This window comes from Poecilia latipinna, unplaced genomic scaffold (genome assembly GCF_001443285.1).
Source record: "Poecilia latipinna isolate Pla-1442-1.1 unplaced genomic scaffold, P_latipinna-1.0 Scaffold3539, whole genome shotgun sequence".
Lineage (NCBI taxonomy): Eukaryota > Metazoa > Chordata > Actinopteri > Cyprinodontiformes > Poeciliidae > Poecilia > Poecilia latipinna.
The window spans coordinates 41,291-49,121 of NW_015116155.1; the positions used below are offsets into that span (position 1 = coordinate 41,291).

At 39.4% G+C, this 7,831-nt stretch overlaps 3 long non-coding RNA genes across 4 annotated transcripts; all 3 read right to left on the bottom strand.

Annotated features, from left to right (window-relative positions):
- Positions 1–681: 681 nt before the first annotated feature.
- Positions 682–5,392, bottom strand: LOC106941193 (uncharacterized). The gene is made up of 2 exons (XR_001423295.1): positions 4,723–5,392; positions 682–1,397 (listed from the first exon to the last, which is right to left on the bottom strand). It is a non-coding gene; the product is annotated as an uncharacterized LOC106941193 (long non-coding RNA).
- On the bottom strand, positions 2,102–3,396 carry LOC106941191 (uncharacterized). Of its 2 annotated transcripts, XR_001423293.1 has the most exons (4): positions 3,335–3,396; positions 3,085–3,210; positions 2,664–2,840; positions 2,102–2,469 (listed from the first exon to the last, which is right to left on the bottom strand). It is a non-coding gene; the product is annotated as an uncharacterized LOC106941191 (long non-coding RNA). The 2 variants fall into 2 exon arrangements; XR_001423292.1 differs by lacking the exon at positions 3,335–3,396 and having other exon boundaries at positions 3,085–3,284.
- A 696-nt stretch (positions 5,393–6,088) lies between the features above and the next one.
- Positions 6,089–6,960, bottom strand: LOC106941192 (uncharacterized). The gene is made up of 3 exons (XR_001423294.1): positions 6,693–6,960; positions 6,434–6,559; positions 6,089–6,189 (listed from the first exon to the last, which is right to left on the bottom strand). It is a non-coding gene; the product is annotated as an uncharacterized LOC106941192 (long non-coding RNA).
- Positions 6,961–7,831: the final 871 nt, after the last annotated feature.

The window sequence follows — 7,831 nt, forward strand, 5'->3', positions numbered from 1 at the left end:
TTGCATTTTATAATCAGACTAACTCGTGTTTTGGACTGCCTATTGCTAGCAGATCTATTCTGACTGAGCCACATCAACACATTTAGAGATGCACAATATGTCAGCATCATTGTTGGTATCAGATGATATTAGTCTTTTTTTTTAAATCTCAGTTTTGGCCCCATGAATAAAAATTAGCCAATATTAAATTTATTTCCACCTTGTTGCCACTTGTTTCTGGAGGAGATCGGTCATATGGTACACTCTAAGAAATAATCCTGTAAATTTACAGTCAAATACTGGCAGCTTTCGACGCCAGAAGTTTACTGTAAATGCACAGTAGCTGTACCGTAATTAATCCTGACAGTAGATTACCATCAATGCAAGTACGGTATGGATACTGTGAAAGAACGGTAAAATACAGGCATCTATAGCTGCCAGTAGTTTACCGTTCTTTCGAAAGAACAGGTAAACTACCGTTTTTCTGAAAGAACGATAAAAAAAAAATACTGGTAGCTACAGACGCCAGGTTTTTTATTGTTTGTTTTTTTTTTACCGTTCTTTCAAAAAACGGTAAAAAAAAAAAACTGGTGTCTGTAGATACCAGTATTTTACTGGATATTTACCTTTTCAATCCTGTACCTTTTAGAGTGGTGTACTGTAAGTAAATACTGTCATGATGCCAACACACTGCAGATGTAGTACCGCCAACAGGGTTTATTAGAAAAAAGAGCGAGCTGCTGTTCCTTAGGCAGCAGCTCGCGCCTCTAACAAATCGTTACACTCAACTGAATAGCTTTACTGCTAACACACTGAACTCTCCGCTCTTCCGGTGTTCTGTCAGATCAGCATCGGTTCTGGTCCTCCAGCTCCCCTGTTCCCCTGCCCACATGACAGGTCCATCACATGCGAGTGGAAGTCAGCAGAGTCAGACAGAGAACCCCATAACACTCTACACATAACAGTGATCACAATGCAACTTATAACAAATACACATAACCATATGGACCCCAGCAGAACTAAAATACAGAATCGTTAAAATACTACGGTGGTCGACAGGTGCAAACGCGCAGCAAACACGAGAAAAACAAAGAAAAGATGCAAACAAAAAAAGAGATGCAAAAAAACGTATAAAAATAAGTGTTCCAGACCACTAGAGCTTTGTGTTCGAGTTCAGGGTCTGCATCCTTTCAAGCTTATTCTGTCATGGGCTTGAGAAACGACCCGGTCTACGGAAGAGGGGTCCTGCAAAGGCAGAGAGCATTGCAGAGAAGCTGTAGCCTTCAGCTAGCTGCCTAGCCTCCACCTCGGCGTTATGTTGCTTAGCAGCCGTGACACAACATGATTTAAACAATGTTTGTAGGCGAGAATGTAGATGTATAAATCTCACATTTCTGCTCGGTTCATCAGTGCATCACCTAATTGCAATTGCTCCGACGTTTTCGGAGATTTTTGCTCCCGCTGTATTAACACCCAGCTCCCCTCGCCTGCTGCCAGCTGGTCCAGGTTTAGTATACCACGGGAGAACACCTGACTCATTTGGGCTTCCCAAATGACAGTTAGTTAAACACAGATATTAAGCCCAGGTAACATCTAGTTGTAATATTTTGGTTCACTAAAATATTTCATTTATTCCTGAGCAAATCTGTTTGACTGATTAAAGTGAAGCCTAAAAACATAATAGTTTGATTAAACTGTAATGTCTTACCTGAGATTTGGAGAGTATTTGAAAAGGGATTCTTTGCTTACATTCCTTGTGTAAATGTGCTATACGTGTTTGAACATTTTAGAATCAGACTAACATATTTTTTTTAAATATGCAACAGCCTTTATTACAAAAAGTGAAAAGTAATAGAGAAATCAGGAGAAAAAAAAACATACTTCCAGTCCGTTTTTTTTTCCTTCGCCGCTATGTGATTCACGTTGTCACGGTTGCTACACAACATAACGCCACGGTAGAGGCTAAGCAGCTAGCTGAAAGCTACAGCTTCTTTCTTCCGGTCGTTGAGGACCCAACGATGCAAAACCTGACTTCGGACACAGCTGTTCTTCGTTCGACTCCCCCTAGTGGTCTGGATCACTTCTGTTTTCAGCATTTTTTGTTAGCATTTCTTTTTTGTTGCATGTGTTTTTCTCGTCTTTGCTGGGTGTTTGTACCTGTTGGCCACCGTAAAATACAGTGGTGAAAGTAAATATACCTTCAAATACTGGCGTCTGTAGGTTCCAGTATTTTTACTGTAAATTTAGTTTTACTACTGCATTCACTTTATGAGTAAGCTACTGCAAAGAAAACTGTAGTGATACTTTTTAAAGTACAGTCTTAGTTTTACGATAGAACATTAATGAGATGCCACTCAAAGTCCATCAGGTTTTTGATAAGGGTGGAAACCTGAACATTGACCGTCACTTTTTATTTTAAATGGTCTTTCCTGTCTTTTTGGATACCATCTTCCCACGACCGGCTTTTGTGCCCCTTTCCCAATGAAGCGACTAAAAAACAAAATCAAAAATGGGACAATTCCTGAGAATATAAATAGTGTGGCATTCTGAATACAGCTGGTATAATATATAAATAAAGCTGTTTTTAATTACGTAAAGAGAAATCACCACCTTTGTCAAATGTTAATCATAACTTGCTTTAAAACCATGTCATTGTAAAAAACGTATTATAGGAATGGATTTACCGTTGAATGAACTCCAAAGTCTTGGCTGCCTCATGTTGATATTGGAGGTTGAAGATGAAGAAGATGGACAACACTGTCCTGTCTGGAATGTTGGCTGGACCCTCTCAAAGACAATATGGCCTTCAATGCTGACCATGCAGAAAACTGCTTGCCACAGGGACTGTAATAAACCAAGTCCTTAATTGGAAGAACATAAAACAAATCCTCTTATTGATACAGTATGCATTTAAATGATCATCATAATAAAGAGTGTCCACTCTGCCAGGTAAAGTAAAAGCAAGGATCTTAAACTCCTCAATTGTCGTGCAAGTCACATCAATGTTGAAAACTGTAGGCTGGATTAATTTACAGAAGTTGTAGAGGAATTCATGGTACTTTGCACTGAAGGTGAAGTGTGCTGTGAAAGTTAATCAAAAGCTACCTTGGATGATCTTGTGATCACTGATGGTGAAGTGTCTTTGGTGCTGCTCTTGTTTTCACCAACATGCAGGAGGAAGGGCTGTCCTGGTTCCACGGCAATGAGGAAGGCTTCAACACTGGCTTGCATCTTTGACATAATGATAAGAAGACGAATAATAAAAATTATTAAATATATTTAGCTACATTCAGATAGCAAACAAAGCTAATGAGAAAGTGCTTCTACAAAGAAGTAGGATCATTAGAATAATCACATATCTGCACATATCTGAAAACATGGTCCACAGTTTGACATGAGCTGTTTTGGATTATTCTTGTGACCTTTGGATGTAGGACGAAGCACATGAACCAACAGAAGAATACCTGGTTTCCCCAGCCTGGAGGAACAACAGGATAAATAGCAGACACATTAGGATATTAAATAAACATTTTAAAGAGAAGTGTGAGCAAAACTAACCAGACCCACCTGTGTGTGTGTGTGTCACCATCACAGTCATTCAAAATACTTTGTCCACCTGGTTTACCCTGGAGAGCATTTTTCACCACCTACAACATAAAGCATAAAAATGTCAGAAATAATTACCAGACATTAGGCATTACAGAAATTAGTCAGCTTATAGAAACATTATGGAGAGGATTTCTTCTGCCAACCTGTCACAAGAAATGTGTTGAAGTCATCATAACACGCTTCAGTCACCAACATGACATACTAATGAAGAAAAAATGTGTCAGCCAATATGTCATTGTTTATTATTATTATTATTTATAGAGACAAAAACATTTTGGCTTAGCTTTGATCGCATAGATCAAACCACCGGTCCAGCACAGCCACTCTCCCCATTATGCCGTCTGTAGCCGAAAACTTCAAGAAAACAACTCCGCAGCTAAATGATGTTAACTCAAACGGCCTTTCTGACAGTTTTAATGTTTGTTTAACGACCCGATACCCAGTGCTACACCTGCTTGGCTAGCTTTAGCTGCTAACAAAAATAATAAACCAAGGGTGCTCACATCCAGTCCTCGANACTGCTAACACACTGAACTCTCCGCTCTTCCGGTGTTCTGTCAGATCAGCATCGGTTCTGGTCCTCCAGCTCCCCTGTTCCCCTGCCCACATGACAGGTCCATCACATGCGAGTGGAAGTCAGCAGAGTCAGACAGAGAACCCCATAACACTCTACACATAACAGTAGTCACAACGCAACTTATAACAAATACACATAACCATATGGACCCCAGCAGAACTAAAATACAGAATCGTTAAAATACTACGGTGGTCGACAGGTGCAAACGCGCAGCAAACACGAGAAAAACAAAGAAAAGATGCAAACAAAAAAAGAGATGCAAAAAATATACAAAAATAAGTGTTCCAGACCACTAGAGCTTTGTGTCCGAGTTCAGGGTCTGCATCCTTTCAAGCTTATTCTCTCATGGGCTTGAGAAACGACCCGGTCTACGGAAGAGGGGTCCTGCAAAGGCAGAGAGCATTGCAGAGAAGCTGTATCCTTCAGCTAGCTGCCTAGCCTCCACCTCGGCGTTATGTTGCTTAGCAGCCGTGACACAACATGATTTAAACAATGTTTGTAGGCGAGAATGTAGATGTATAAATCTCACATTTCTTCTCGGTTCATCAGTGCATCACCTAATTGCAATATTGGTCCGACGTTTTCGGAGATGTCTGCTGCCGCTGCATTAACACCCAGCTCCCCTCGCCTGCTGGTCCAGGTTTAGTATACCACTGGAGAACACCTGACTCATTTGGGCTTTCCCAAATGGCAGTTAGTTAAACACAGATATTAAGTTAGGTAACATCTAGTTGTAATATTTTGGTTCACTCAAATATTTCATTTATTCCTGAGCAAATCGGTTTGACTGATTAAAGTTATGCCTAAAAACACAATAGTTTGATTAAACTGTATCGTCTTACCTGAAATTTGGAGAGTATTTGAAAAGGGATACTTTGCCTACATTCCTTGTGTAAATGTGCTATACATGTTTGAACATTTTAGAATCAGACTAAGATTTTTTAAATATGCAACAGCCTTTATTACAAAAGGTGGAGAGTAATAGAGAAATCAGGAGAAAAAAAAACATACTTCGAGTCCGTTTTTTTTCTCCTTCGCCGCTGTGTGATTCACGTTGTCACGGTTGCTAAGCAACATAACGCCACGGTAGAGGCTAAGCAGCTAGCTGAAAGCTACAGCTTCTCTCTTCTGGTCGTCGAGGACCCAAGGATGCAAAACCTGACTTCGGACACAGCTGTTCTTTGTTCGACTCCCCCTAGTGGTCTGGATCACTTCAGTGTTCAGCATTTTTTGTTTGAATCTCTTTTTTGTTGCATGTGTTTTTATCGTCTTTGCTGGGTTTTTGTACCTGTTGGACACCGTAAAATACAGTGGTTAAAGTAAATATACCTTCAAATACTGGCGTCTGTAGGTTCCATTATTTTTACTGTAAATTTAGTTTTACTACTGCATTCACTTTATGAGTAAGCTACTGCAAAAAAAACTGTAACCTAACCTGATAGATAGAACATTAATATGTTCTATCTATCAGGTTAGGTATTAACCTAACCTGAATGAGATGCCACTCAAAGTCCATCAGGTTTTTGATGAGGGTGGAAACCTGAACATTGACCGTCACTTTTTATTTTGAATGGTCTTTCCTGTCTTTTTGGATACCATCTTCTCATGACCGGTTTTTGTGCCCCTTTCTGGGTTAATCCCAATGAAGCGACTAAAAAACAAAATCAAAAATGGGAAAATTCCTGAGAATATAAATAGTGTGGCATTTTGAATACAGCTGGTACAATATATAAATAAAGCTGTTTTTAATTACGTAAAGAGAAATCACCACCTTTGTCAAATGTTAATCATAACTTGCTTTAGAACTTTAAAACCATGTCATTGTAAAAAAATTATAGGAATGGTTTTACAGTTGAATGAACCAAAGTCTTGGCTGCCTTATGTCAATATTGGAGGTTGAAGATGAAGAAGATGGACAACACTGTCCTGTCTGGAATGTTGGCGGACCCTCTCAAAGACAATATGGCCTTCAATGCTGACCATGCAGAAAACTGCTTGCCACAGGGACTGTAATAAACCAAGTCCTTAATTGGACGAACATAAAACAAATCCTCTTATTGATACAGTATGCATTTAAATGAAGAACATAATAAAGAGTGTCCACTCTGCCAGGTAAAGTAAAAGCAAGGATCTTAAACTCCTCAATTGTCGTGCAAGTCACATCAATGTTGAAAACTGTAGGCTGGATTAATTTACAGAAGTTGTAGAGGAATTCATGGTACTTTGCACTGAAGGTGAAGTGTGCTTTGAAAGTTCATCAAAAGCTACCTTGGATGATCTTGTGATCACTGATGGTGAAGTGTCTTTGGTGCTGCTCTTGTTTTCACCAACATGCAGGAGGAAGGGCTGTCCTGGTTCCACGGCAATGAGGAAGGCTTCAACACTGGCTTGCATCTTTGACATAATGATAAGAAGACAAATAATAAAAAATTATTAAATATATTTAGCAGCAGAGCTACATTCAGATAGCAAACAAAGCCAATGAGAAAGTGCTTATACAAAGAAGTAGGATAATTAGAATAATCACATATCTGCACATATCTGAAAACATGGTCCACAGTTTGACATGAGCCGTTTTGGATTCTTCTTGTGGCCCGTGGATGTAGGAAGAAGCACATGAACCAACAGAAGAATGCCTGGTTTTCTCAGCCTGGAGGAACCACAGGATAAATAGCAGACACATTAGGATAATAAATAAACATTTTAAAGAGAAGTGTGAGCAAAACTAACCAGACCCACCTGTGTGTGTGCGTTTGTGTCACCATCACAGTCATTCAAAATACATTGTCCACCCGGTTTACCCTAGAGAGCATTTTTCACAACCTACAACATAAAGCATAAAAATGTCAGAAATAATTACCATGAACACAACTCAGACATTAGGCATTATAGAAATTAGTCAGTTTATAGAAACATTCTGGACAGCATTTCTTCTGCCAACTTGTGAGAAGAAATGTGTTGAAGTCATCATAACAGACTTCAGTCACCAACATGACATACTAATGAAGAAAAAATGTGTCAGCCAATATGTCATTGTTTATTATTATTATTATTTATAGAGACAAAAACATTTTGGCTAAGCTTAGATCGCATAGATCAAACCACCGGTCCAGCATTGCCGAAAACTTGAAGAAAACGACTCCACAGCTAAATGTTAACTCAAGCGGCCTTTCTGACAGTTTTAATGTTCGTTCAACCACCCGACACCCCGTGCTACACCTGCTTGGCTAGCTTTCTGCTAACAAAAATAATAAACCAAGGGTGCTCACGTCCAGTCCTCGAGAGCTACCGTCCTGCAACTTTTCGATGTATCTTTACACCAACAGACCAGGATCAGCTCTGAACAGACCTGCTAACCAGCCTTTCATTTGATTTAGGTGTGGCAATTGGCGCAGGGAAATAGATCTTTATTGAGATACAGAAAAAATAACAGTATAAACGCAGCATACATTGTGGTATAATGTCCGCCAGGGGTTACAAACATTGAAGACAATACATCACCATTACATTACATAAATACATTAAAGAGATAACATAAAGAACATGTTTTAATAGCTTTGGGGAAACTTACCTTGTTATTATCATAGACATAAATACGTAGACGCCTCATGGAGCGGGTCAGCCCGTTGCTGCGATACGTAAAAGCGTCCACCATATTGAATGTGG